The sequence below is a fragment of the Rhinopithecus roxellana genome, chromosome 4, assembly GCF_007565055.1.
Source record: "Rhinopithecus roxellana isolate Shanxi Qingling chromosome 4, ASM756505v1, whole genome shotgun sequence".
In the NCBI taxonomy this organism is placed as follows: domain Eukaryota; kingdom Metazoa; phylum Chordata; class Mammalia; order Primates; family Cercopithecidae; genus Rhinopithecus; species Rhinopithecus roxellana.
The window spans coordinates 147,345,108-147,359,507 of NC_044552.1; positions in this window are offsets into that span (position 1 = coordinate 147,345,108).

Genomic DNA, 14,400 nt, shown 5'->3' on the forward strand with positions numbered 1-14,400 from the left:
ATAGCACAATGAACCTTGCAGTGACAAAGGAAATACCACAGATGAAAACTAGAAAGAAGCTTTCATAGAAACTTCTTGGTGATGTGTGAATTCATCTCACAGAGTTACACTTATGTTTCATGGAGCAGTCCATTAACACTGTCTTTGAGGAACTTGAGAAGGGCTTCCTTGGATCGCATTGAGGCCTACGCTGATAGAGGAAATTTCATCTGTTCAAAACGTGAAAGAAGGTTTCTGAGAAACTTCTTTCTGATCTGTGAGTTCATCTAATAGACTTATAACTTAAGCTTCAGGAAGCAGTTTGATAACACTCTTCTCGAGGAATCTGCAAAGTGATATTTGGGAGCCCATAGGGGCCCATGGTGAAAAAGGAAATATCCTCACAAAATAACTACAGAGAAACTTTCTGAGAGATTGCTTTCTGATGTGTTACTTCATCACACAGAGTTCCACCTTTCTCTTCTTCGAACTGTTTGCTAACACTGTTGTCGTGGATTCTGCAAAGGTGTGTTTGGGAGCACATTGAGGGCTATGGTGAAACAGGAAATATCCTCACATAATAACTAAAGAGAAGCTTTCTGAGAAACTGCATTGCCATGTGTGAATGCACCTCACAGAGTTACACGTTTCCCTTCAGTGATCAGTTAGTTAGCACAGTTTTCTGGAAATCTGCAATTAGATACTTCATAGCGCAATGAACCTTATGGTGACAAAGGGAATATCCACAGATGAAAACTAGAAAGAAGCTTTCTTAGAAACTTCTTGGTGATGTGTGAATTCATCTCACAGAGTTACACTTATGTTTCTTGGAGCAGTCCATTAACACTGTCTTTGAGGAACCTGAGAAGGGCTTCTTTGGATCACTTTGAGGCCTACGCTGATAAAGGAAATTTCTTCCGTTCAAAACGTGAAAGAAGCTTTCTGAGAAACTTCTTTCTGATCTGTGAGTTCATCTCACAGACTTATAATTAGACTTCAGGAAGCAGTTTGCTAACACTCTTTTCGTGGAATCTGGAAAGTGATATTTGGGAGCCCACAGGGGCCCATGGTGAAGAAGGAAATATCCTCACATAATAACTCCAGAGAAACTTTCTGAGAGATTGCTTTCTGATGTGTTACTTCATCACACAGAGTTCCACCCTTCCCTTCTTGGAACCGCTTGCTAACACTGTTGTCGTGGATTCTGCAAAGGTATATTTGGGAGCACATTGAGGGCTATGGTGAAAAAGGAAATATCCTCACATAATAACTACAGAGAAGCTTTCTGAGAAACTGCATTGACATGTGTGAATGCAACTCACAGAGTTACACGTTTCTCTTCAGTGATCAGTTTGTTAGCACAGTTTTCTGGAAATCTGCAATTAGATACTTCATAGGGTAATGAACCTTACGGTGACAAAAAAATATCCGCAGATGAAAACTAGAAAGAAGCTTTCTTAGAAACTTCTTTGTGATGTGTGAATTCATCTCACAGAGTTACACTTATGTTTCGTGGAGCAGTCCATTAGAACTGTCTTTGAGGAACCTGAGAAGGGCTTCTTGGGATCACATTGAGGCCTACGCTGATAAAGGAAATTTCATCCGTTCAAAACGTGAAAGAAGCTTTCTGAAAAACTACTTTCTCATCTGTAAGTTCACCTCACAGACTTATAACTTAGACTTCAGGAAGCAGTTTGCTAACACTCTTTTCGTGGAATCTGCAAAGTGATATTTGGGAGCCCATAGGGGCCCATGGTGAAAAAGGAAATACCCTCACATCATAACTACGGAGAAACTTTCTCAGGGATTGCTTTCTGATGTGTTACTTCATCAGACAGAGTTCCACGCTTCCCTTCTTGGAACAGTTTGCTAACACTGTTGTCGTGGATTCTGCAAAGGTATATTTGGGAGCACATTGAGGGCTATTTTGAAAAAGGAAATATCCTCACATAATAACTAAATAGAAGTTTTCTGAGAAACTGAGAAACTGTTTTGCCATGTGTGAATGCAACTCACAGAGTTACACATTTCTCTTCAGTGATCAGTTTGTTAGCACAGTTTTCTGGAAATCTGCAATTAGATACTTCATAGCACAATGAACATTACGTTGACAAAGGAAATATCAACAGATGAAAACTAGAAAGAAGCTTTCTTAGAAACTTCTTGGTGATGTGTGAATTCATTTCACAGAGTTACACTTATGTTTCTTGGAACAGTCCATTAACACTGTCTTTGAGGAACCTGAGAAGGGCTTCTTTGAATCACATTGAGGCCTACGCTGATAAAGGAAATTTCTTTTTTTTTTTATTTATTATTTTTTTTTAATTTTTTTTATTTTTTATTTTTTTTTATACTTTAAGTTCTAGGGTACATGTGCATAACGTGCAGGTTTGTTACATATGTATACTGATGCCATGTTGGTGTGCTGCACCCATCAACTCGTCAGCACCCATCAATTCATCATTTATATCATGTATAACTCCCCAATGCAATCCCTCCCTCCTCCCCCCTCCCCCCTCCCCATGATAGGCCCCAGTGTGTGATGTTCCCCTTCCCGAGTCCAAGTGATCTCATTGTTCAGTTCCCACCTATGAGTGAGAAGATGCGGTGTTTGGTTTTCTCTTCTTGTGATAGTTTGCTGAGAATGATGGTTTCCAGCTGCATCCATGTCCCTACAAAGGACGCAAACTCATCCTTTTTTATGGCTGCATAGTATTCCATGGTGTATATGTGCCACATTTTCTTAATCCAGTCTGTCACAGATGGACATTTGCGTTGATTCCAAGTCTTTGCTATTGTAAATAGTGCCGCAATAAACATACGTGTACATGTGTCTTTGTAGTAGAATAATTTATAATCCTTTGGGTATATAGCCAGTAGTGGGATGGTTGGGTCATATGGTACATCTAGTTCTAGATCCTTGAGGAATTGCCATACTGTTTTCCATAATGGTTGAACTAGTTTACAATCCCACCAACAGTGTAAAAGTGTTCCTATTTCTCCAAATCCTCTCCAACACCTGTTGTTTCCTGACTTCTTAATGATTGCCATTCTAACTGGTGTGAGATGGTATCTCATTGTGGTTTTGATTTGCATTTCTCTGATGGTGAGTGATGATGAGCATTTTTTCATGTGTCTGTTGGCCGTATGAATATCTTTTTTTGAGAAATGTCTGTTCATATCCTTTCCCCACTTTTTGATGGGGTTGTTTGTTTTTTCTCGTATATGTGTTTGAGTTCTTTGTAGGAAATTTCATCCGTTCAAAACATGAAAGAAGCTTTCTGAGAAACTTCTTACTGATCTGTGAGTTCATCTCACAGACTTATAAATTAGACTTCAGGAAGCAGTTTGCTAACACTCTTTTCGTGGAATCTGGAAAGTGATATTTGAGAGTCCATAGGGACAAATGGCGAAAAAGGAAATATCCTCACATAATAACTACAGAGAAACATTCTGAGAGATTGCTGTCTGATGTGTTACTTCATCACACAGAGTTCCACCCTTCCCTTCTTGGAACCGCTTGCTAACACTGTTGTCGTGGATTCTGCAAAGGTATATTTGGGAGCACATTGAGGGCTATGGTGAAAAAGGAAATACCCTCACATAATAACTACAGAGAAGCTTTCTGAGAAACTGCATTGACGTGTGTGAATGCAACTCACAGAGTTACACGTTTCTCTTCAGTGAACACTTTGTTAGCTCAGTTTTCTGGAAATCTGCAATTAGACACTTCATAGCGCAATGAACCTTACAGTGACAAAGGAAATATCCACAGATGAAAACCGGAAAGAAGCTTTCTTAGAAACTTCTTGGTGATGTGTGAATTCATCTCACAGAGTTACACTTATGTTTCGTGGAGCAGTCCATTAGAACTGTCTTTGAGGAACCTGAGAAGGGCTTCTTGGGATCGCATTGAGGCCTACGCTGATAAAGGAAATTTCATCCGTTCAAAACGTGAAAGAAGCTTTCTGAAAAACTACTTTTTCATCTCTAAGTTCACCTCACAGACTTATAACTTAGACTTCAGGAAGCAGCTTGCTAACACTCGTTTCGTGGAATCTGCAAAGTGATATTTGGGAGCCCATAGGGGCCCATGGTGAAAAAGGAAATATCCTCACATAATAACTACACAGAAACGTTCTGAGAGATTGCTTTTTGATGTGTTACTTCATCACACAGAGTTCCACCCTTCCCTTCTTGGAACAGTTTGCTAACACTGTTGTCTTGGATTCTTCAAAGGAATATTTGGGAGCACTTTGAGGGCTATGGTGAAAAAGGAAATATCCTCACATAATAACTAAAGAGAAGTTTTCTGAGAAACTGCATGGCTATGTGTGAATGCAACTCACAGAGTTACACGTTTCTCTTCAGTGATCAGTTTGTTAGCACAGAATTCTTGAAATCTGCAATTAGATACTTCATAGCTCAATGAACCTTACGGTGAGAAAGGAAATAAACACAGATGAAAACCATAAAGAAGCTTTTTTAGAAACTTCTTGGTGATGTGTGAATTCATCTCACAGAGTTACACTTATGTTTCAGGGAGCAGTCCATTAACACTGTCTTTGAGGAAGCTGAGAAGGGCTTCCTAGGATCGCATTGAGGCCTAAGCTGATAAAGGAAATTTCATCCGTTCAAAACGTGAAAGAAGCTTTCTGAGAAACTTCTTTCTGATCTGTGAGTTCATCTCACAGACTTATAACTTAGACTTCAGGAAGCAGTTTGCTAACACTCTTTTCGTGGAATCTGCAAAGTGATATTTGGGAGCCCATAGGGGCCCATGGTGAAAAAGGAAATACCCTCACATAATAACTACGGAGAAACTTTCTCAGGGATTGCTTTCTGATGTGTTACTTCATCAGACAGAGTTCCACGCTTCCCTTCTTGGAACAGTTTGCTAACACTGTTGTCGTGGATTCTGCAAAGGTATATTTGGGAGCACATTGAGGGCTATTTTGAAAAAGGAAATATCCTCACATAATAACTAAAGAGAAGTTTTCTGAGAAACTGAGAAACTGCATTGCCATGTGTGAATGCAACTCACAGAGTTACACATTTCTCTTCAGTGATCAGTTTGTTAGCACAGTTTTCTGGAAATCTGCAATTAGATACTTCATAGCACAATGAACATTACGTTGACAAAGGAAATATCAACAGATGAAAACTAGAAAGAAGCTTTCTTAGAAACTTCTTGGTGATGTGTGAATTCATCTCACAGAGTTACACTTATGTTTCGTGGAGCAGTCCATTAACACTGTCTTTGAGGAACCTGAGAAGTGCTTCCTTGGATCGCATTGAGGCCTACGCTGAGAAAGGAATTTCATCGGTTCAAAACGTGAAAGAAGCTTTCTGAGAAACTTCTTTCTGATCTGTGAGTTCATCTCACAGACTTATAACTTAGACTTCAGGAAGCAGTTTGCTGACAGTCTTTTGGTGGAGTCTGCAAAGTGATATTTGGCAGCCCATACGGTCCCATGGTGAAAAAGGAAATATCCTCACATAATAACTATAGAGAAACGTTCTCAGAGATTGCTTTCTGATGTGTTAGTTCATCACACAGAGTTCCACCATTCCCTACTTGGAACAGTTTGATAACACTGTTGTCGTGGATTCTGCAAAGGTATATTTGGGAGCACATTGAGGGCTATGGTGAAAAAGGAAATATCCTCAAATAATAACTAAAGAGAAGCTTTTTGAGAAACTGCGTTGCCATGGGTGAATGCAACTCACAGAGTTACACGTTTCTCTTCAGTGATCAGTTTGTTAGCACAGTTTTCTGGAAATCTGCAATTAGATACTTCATACCGCAATGAACCTTACGGTGACAAAAAAATATCCGAAGATGAATACTAGAAAGAAGATTTCTTAGAAACTTCTTTGTGATGTGTGAATTCATCTCACAGCATTACACTTATGTTTCGTGGAGCAGTCCATTAACACTGTCTTTGAGGAACCTGAGAAGGGCTTCTTTGGATCACATTGAGGCCTACGCTGATAAAGGAAATTTCATCCGTTCAAAACTGGAAAGAAGCTTTCTGAGAAACTTCTTTCTGATCTGTGTGTTCATCTCACAGACTTATAACTTAGACTTCAGGAAGCAGTTTGCTAACACTCTTTTCGTGAAATCTGGAAAGTGATATTTGGGAGCCCATAGGGGCCCATGGTGAAAAAGGAAATATCCTCACATAATAACTACAGAGAAACTTTCTGAGAGATTGCTTTCTGATGTGTTACTTCATCACACAGAGTTCCACCCTTCCCTTCTTGGAACCGGTTGCTAACACTGTTGTCGGGAATTCTGCAAAGCTATATTTGGGAGCACATTGAGGGCTGTGGTGAAAAAGGAAATATCCTCACATAATAACTAAAGAGAAGCTTCTGAGAAACTGCATTGCCATGTGTGCAGGCAACTCACAGAGTTACACGTTTCTCTTCAGTGATCACTTTGTTAGCACAGTTTTCTGGAAATCTGCAATTACATACTTCATAGCGCAATGAACCTTACGGTGGCAAAGGAAATATCCACAGATGAAAACTAGAAAGAAGATTTCTTAGAAACTTCTTGGTGATGTGTGAATTCATCTCACAGAGTTACACTTATGTTTCATGGAGGAGTCCATTAACAATGTCTTTGAGGAACCTGAGAAGGGCTTCCTTGGATCGCATTGAGGCCTACGCTGATAAAGGAAATTTCATCCGCTCAAAACGTGAAAGAAGCTTTCTGAGAAACTTCTTTCTGATCTGTGAGTTCATCTCACAGATTATAACTTAGACTTCAGGAAGCAGTTTGCTAACACTTTTTCGTGGAATCTGCAAAGTGATGTTTGGAAGCCCATAGGGGCCCATGGTGAGAAAGCAAATATCCTCACATAATAACTACAGAGGAACTTTCTGAGAGATTGCTTTCTGATTTGTTACTTCATCACACAGAGTTCCACCCTTCCCTTCTTGGAACCGTTTGCTAACACTGTTGTCGTGGATTCTGCAAAGGTATATTTGGAGCACATTAAGAGCTATGGTGAAAAAGGAAATATTCTCACATAATAACTGAGGAGAAGCTTTCTGAGAAACTGCATTGCCATGTGTGAATGCAACTCACAGAGTTACATGATTCTCTTCAGTGATCAGTTTGTTAGCACAGGTTCTGGAAATCTGCAATTAGATACTTCATAGCGCAATGAACATAACAATGACAAAGGAAATATCCATAGATGAAAACTAGGAAGAAGCTTTCTTAGAACCTTTTTGGTTATGCGTGAATTCATCTCACAGAGTTACACTTATGTTTCATTGAGCACACCATTAACACTGTCATTGAGGAAACTGAGAACGGTTTCCTTGGATCGCATTGAGGCCTACGCTGATAAAGGAAATTTAATCCGTTCAAAACGTGAAAAAGGCTTTCTGAGAAACTTCTTTCTGATCGGTGGGTTCATCTCACAGACTTCTAACTTAGACTTCAGGAAGCACTTTGCTAACACTCTTTTCGTGGAATCTGCAAAGTGATATTTGGGAGCCCATAGGGGCCCATGGTGAAAAAGGAAATATCCTCACATAATAACTATGGAGAAACTTTCTGAGAGATTGCTTTCTGATGTGTTACTTCATCACACAGAGTTTCACGCGTCCCTTCTTGGAACCGTTTGCTAACACTGTTGTCGAGGATTCTGCTAAGGTATATTTGGGAGCACATTGAGGGCTATGGTGAAAAAGGAAATATCCACACATAATAACTAAAGAGAAGCTGTCTGGGAACCTGCATTGCCATGTGTGAATGCAACTCACAGAGTTACACGTTTCTCTTCAGTGATCAGTTTGTTAGCACAGTCTTCTGGAAATCTGCAATTAGATACTTCATAGCGCAATGAAGCTTACGGTGACAAAGGAAATTTCCACAGATGAATACCAGAAAGAAGCTTTCTTAGAAACTTCTTGGTGAATTGTGAATTCATCTCACAGAGTTACACTTATGTTTCGTGGAGCAGTCCATTAACACTGTTTTTGAGGAACCTGAGAAGGGCTTCTTTGGTTCACATTGAGGCCTACGCTGATAAAGGAATTTTCATCCTTTCAAAACGTGAAAGAAGCTTTCTGAGAAACTTCTTTCTGATCTGTGAGTTCATCTTACACACTTATAACATACAATTCAGGAAGCAGTTTGCTAACACTCTTTTCGTGGAATCTGCAAAGTGATATTTGGGATCCCGTAGGGGCCCATGGTGAAAAAGGAAATATCCTCACATAAAAACTACAGAGAAACGTTCTGAGAGATTGCTTTCTGATGTGTGAATTCATCACACAGAGTTCCACACTTCCCTTCTTGGAATCGTTTCCTAACACTGTTGTCGTGGATTCTGCAAAGGTATATTTGGGAGCACTTTGAGGGCTACGGTGAAAAAGGAAATATCCTCACATAATAACTAAAGAGAAGCTTTCTGAAAAACTGCATTGCCATGTGTGAATACAACTCACAGAGTTACACGTTTCTCTTCGGTGATCAGTTTGTTAGCACAGTTTTCTAGAAATCTGCAATTAGATACTTCATACCGCAATGAACATTACAATGACAAAGGAAATATCCACAGATGAAAACTAGAAAGAAGCTTTCTTAGAATCTTCTTGGTGATGTGTGAATTCATGTCACAGAGTTACACTTATCTTTCGTGGAGCAGTCCATTAACACTGTCTTTGAGGAACCTGAGAAGGGCTTCCTTGGATCGCATTGAGGTCTACACTGATAAAGGAAATTTCATCCGTTCTAAACGTGAAAGAAGCTTTCTGAGAAACTTCTTTCTGATCTGTGAGTTCATCTCACTGACTTATAACTTAGACTTCAGGAAGCAGTTTGCTAACACTCTTTTCGTGGAATCTGCAAAGTGATATTTCGGAGCCCATAGGGGTCCATGGTGAAAAAGGATATATCCTCACATAATAACAACAGGGAAACTTTCTCAGAAATTGCTTTCTGATGTGTTACTTCATCACACAGAGTTCCACCCTCCCTTCTTGGAACCGTTTGCTAACACTGTTGTCGTGGATTCTGCAAAGGTATATTTGGTATATATGGTGAAAACGGAAATACACTCACATAATAACTAAATAGAAGCTTTCGAAGAAACTGCATTGCCATGTGTGAATGCAACTCACAGAGTTACACGTTTCTCTTCAGTGATCAGTTTGTTAGCACAGTTTTCTGAAAATCTGCAATTAGATACTTCATAGCGCAATGAACCCTACGGTGAAAAAGGAAATATCCACAGATGAAAACTACAAAGAAGCTTTCTTAGAAACTTCTTGGTGATGTGTGAATTCATCTCACAGAGTTACCCTTATGTATCGTATAGCAGTCCATTAACACTGTCTTTGAGGAACCTGAGAAGGGCTTCTTTGGAACACATTGAGGCCTACGCTGATAAAGTAAACTTCATCCGTTCAAAACGTGAAAGAAGCTTTCTCAGAAACTTCTTTCTGATCTGTGAGTTCATCACACAGACTTATAACTTAGCCTTCAGGAAGCAGTTTGCTAACACTCTTTTCGTGGAATCTGGAAAGTGATATTTGGGAGCCCATAGGGGCCCATGGTGAAAAAGGAAATATCCTCACATAATAACGATGGAGAAATTTTCTCAGAGATTGCTTTCTGATGTGTTACTTCATCACGGAGTTCCACCCTTCCCTTCTTGGAACCGTTTGCTAACACTGTTGTCGTGGATTCTGCAAAGGTATACTTGGGAGCACTTAGAGGTCTACGGTGAAAAAGGAAATATCCTCACATAATAACTAAAGAGAAGCTTTCTGAGAAACTGCATTGCCATGTGTGAATGCAACTCACAGAGTTACACGTTTCTCTTCAGTGATCAGTTTGTTAGCACAGTTTTTTGGAAATCTGCAATTAGATACTTCATAGCGCAATGAAAATTACGGTGACAAAGGAAATATCCACAGATGAAAATCAGAAAGAAGCTTTCTTAGAAACTTCTTGGTGATGTGTGAATTCATCTCACAGAGTTACACTTATTTTTCGTGCAGCAGTACATTAACACTGTCTTTGAGGAACCTGAGAAGGGCTTCTTTGGATCACATTGAGGCTTACGCTGATAAAGGAAATTTCATGCGTACAAAACGTCAAAGAAGCTTTCTGAGAAACTTCTTTCTCATCTGTGAATTCATCTCACAGACTTATAACGTAGACTTCAGGAAGCAGTTTGCTAACCCTCTTTTCGTGGAATCTGCAAAGTGATATTTGGGAGCCCATAGGGGCCCATGGTGATAAAGGAATTATCCTCACATAATAACCATGGAGAACCTTTCTGATAGATTGCTTTCTGATGTGTTACTTCATCACACAGAATTCCACCCGTGCCTTCTTGGAACCGTTTGCTAACACTGTTGTCGTGGATTCTGCAAAGGTATATTTGGGAGCACATTGAGGGCTATGGTGAAAAAGGAAATATCCTCAAATAATAACTAAAGATAGTTTTCTGAGAAACTGCATGGCCATGTGTGAATGCAACTCACAGAGTTACACGTTTCTTTTCAGTCATCAGTTTGTTAGCACAGTTTTCTGGAAATCTGCAATTAGATACTTCATAGCGCAATGAACATTACAATGACAAAGGAAATATCCACAGATGAAAACTAGAAAAAAGCTTTCTTAGAACCATTTTGGTGATGTGTGAATTCATCTCACAGAGTTACACTTATGTTTCGTGGAGCAGTCCATTATCACTGTCTTTGAGGAACTTGAGAATGACTTCCTTGGATCGCATTGAGGCCTAACCTGATAAAGGAAATTTCATCCGTTCAAAACGTGAAAGAAGCTTTCTGAGAAACTTCTTTCTGATCTGCCAGTTCATCTCACAGACTTATAACTTAGACTTCAGGAAGCAGTTTGCTAACACTCTTTTCGTGGAATCTGGAAAGTGATATTTGGGAGCCCATAGGGGCTCATGGTGAAGAAGGAAATATCCTCACATAATAACTCCAGAGAAACTTTCTAAGAGATTGCTTTCTGATGTGTTACTTCATCACACAGAGTTCCACCCTTCCCTTCTTGGTACCGTTTGCTAACACTGTTGTCATGGATTCTGCAAAGGTATATTTGGGAGCACATTGAGGGCTATGGTGAAAAAGGAAATATTCTCACATAATAACTGAGGAGAAGCTTTCTGAGAAACTGCATTGCCATGTGTGAATGCAACTCAGAGAGTTACACGATTCTGTTCAGTGATCGTTTGTTAGCACAGGTTCTGGAAATCTGCAATTAGATACTTCATAGCGCAATGAACATAACAATGACAAAGGAAATATCCATAGATGAAAACTAGGAAGAAGCTTTCTTAGAACCTTTTTGGTTATGCGTGAATTCATCTCACAGAGTTACACTTATGTTTCATTGAGCACACCATTAACACTGTCATTGAGGAAACTGAGAACGGTTTCCTTGGATCGCATTGAGGCCTACGCTGATAAAGGAAATTTCATCCGTTCAAAACGTGAAAAAGGCTTTCTGAGAAACTTCTTTCTGATCGGTGGGTTCATCTCACAGACTTCTAACTTAGACTTCAGGAAGCACTTTGCTAACACTCTTTTCGTGGAATCTGCAAAGTGATATTTGGGAGCCCATAGGGGCCCATGGTGAAAAAGGAAATATCCTCACATAATAACTATGGAGAAACTTTCTGAGAGATTGCTTTCTGATGTGTTACTTCATCACACAGAGTTTCACGCTTCCCTTCTTGGAACCGTTTGCTAACACTGTTGTCGAGGATTCTGCTAAGGTATATTTGGGAGCACATTGAGGGCTATGGTGAAAAAGGAAATATCCACACATAATAACTAAAGAGAAGCTGTCTGGGAACCTGCATTGCCATGTGTGAATGCAACTCACAGAGTTACACGTTTCTCTTCAGTGATCAGTTTGTTAGCACAGTCTTCTGGAAATCTGCAATTAGATACTTCATAGCGCAATGAAGCTTACGGTGACAAAGGAAATATCCACAGATGAAACTACAAAGAAGTTTTCTTAGAAACTTCTTGGTGATGTGTGAATTCATCTCACAGAGTTACACTTATGTTTCGTGGAGCAGTCCATTAACACTGTCTTTGAGGACCCTGAGAAGGGCTTCTTGGGATCACATTGAGGCCTACCCTGATAAAGGAAATTTCATCCGTTCAAAACTGGAAAGAAGCTTTCTGAGAAACTTCTTTCTGATCTGTGTGTTCATCTCACAGACTTATAACTTAGACTTCAGGAAGCAGTTTGCTAACACTCTTTTCGTGAAATCTGGAAAGTGATATTTGGGAGCCCATAGGGGCCCATGGTGAAAATGGAAATATCCTCACATAATAACTACAGAGAAACTTTCTGAGAGATTGCTTTCTGATGTGTGACTTAAGCACACAGAGTTCCACCCTTCCCTTCTTGGAACCGGTTGCTAACACTGTTGTCGGGAATTCTGCAAAGCTGTATTTGGGAGCATATTGAGGGCTGTGGTGAAAAAGGAAATATCCTCACATAATAACTAAAGAGAAGATTCTGAGAAACTGCATTGCCATGTGTGCAGGCAACTCACAGAGTTACACGTTTCTCTTCAGTGATCAGTTTGTTAGCACAGTTTTCTGGAAATCTGCAATTAGATACTTCATAGCGCAATGAACCTTACGGTGACAAAGGAAATATCCCCAGATGAAAACTAGAAAGAAGCTTTCTTAGAAACTTCTTGGTGATGTGTGAATTCATCTCACAGAGTTACACTTATGTTTCGTGGAGCAGTCCATTAACACTGTCTTTGAGGAACTTGAGAAGGGCTTCCTTGGATCTCATTGAGGCCTACGCTGATAGAGTAAATTTCATCTGTTCAAAACGTGAAAGATGCTTTCTGTGTAACTTCTTTCTGATCTGTGAGTTCCTCTCATAGACTTATAACTTAAGCTTCAGGAAGCAGTTTGCTAACACTCTTTTCGTGGAATCTGCAAAGTGACATTTGGGAGCCCATAGGGGCCCATGGTGAAAAAGGAAATATCCTCACATAATAGCTACAGAGAAAATTTCTCAGAGATTGCTTTCTGATGTGTTACTTCATCACACAGAGTTCCACCCTTCTCTTCTTCAAACAGGTTGCTAACACTATTGTGGTGGATTCTGCAAAGGTATATTTGGGAGTACATTGAGGGCTATTGTGAAAAAGGAAATATTCTCACATAATAACTGAGGAGAAGCTTTCTGAGAAACTGCATTGCCATGTGTGAATGCAACTCACAGAGTTTCAAGTTTCTCTTCAGTGATCAGTTTGTTAGCACAGTTTTCTGGAAATCTGCAATTACATACTTCATAGCGCAATAAAAATTACAATGACAAAGGAAATATCCACAGATGAAAACTAGAAAGAAGCTTTCTTAGAATCATTTTGGTGATGTGTGAATTCATCTCACAGAGTTACACTTATGTTTCGTGGAGCAGTCCATTAACACTGTCTTTGAGGAACCTGAGAAGTGCTTCCTGGGATCGCATTGAGGCCTACGCTGAGAAAGGAAATTTCATCCGTTCAAAACGTCAAAGAAGCTTTCTGAGAAGCTTCTTTCTGATCTGTGAGTTCATCTCACAGACTTATAACTTAGACTTCAGGAAGCAGTTTGCTAACACTCTTTTCGTGGAATCTGGAAAGTGATATTTGGGAGCCCATAGGGGCCCATGGTGAAAAAGGAAATATCCTCACATAATAACTACAGAGAAACTTTCTGAGAGATTGCTTTCTGATGTGTTACTTCATCACACAGAGTTCCACCCTTCCCTTCTTGGAACAGTTTGCTAACACTGTTGTCGTGGATTCTGCAAAGGTCTATTGGGAGCACATTAAGAGCTATGGTGAAAAAGGAAATATCCTTACATAATAACTAAAGAGAACCTTTCTGAGAAACTGCATTGCCATGTGTGAATGCAACTCACAGAGTTACACGTTTCTTTTCAGTCATCAGTTTGTTAGCACAGTTTTCTGGAAATCTGCAATTAGATACTTCATAGCGCAATAAAAATTACAATGACAAAGGAAATATCCACAGATGAAAACTAGAAAGAAGCTTTCTTAGAATCATTTTGGTGATGTGTGAATTCATCTCACAGAGTTACACTTATGTTTCGTGGAGCAGTCCATTAACACTGTCTTTGAGGAACCTGAGAAGTGCTTCCTGGGATCGCATTGAGGCCTATGCTGAGAAAGGAAATTTCATCCGTTCAAAATGTCAGAGAAGCTTTCTGAGAAGCTTCTTTCTGATCTGTGAGTTCATCTCACAGACTTATAACTGAGACTTCAGGAAGCAGTTTGCTAACACTCTTTTCGTGGAATCTGGAAAGTGATATTTGGGAGCCCATAGGGGCCCATGGTGAAAAAGGAAATATCCTCACATAATAACTACAGAGAA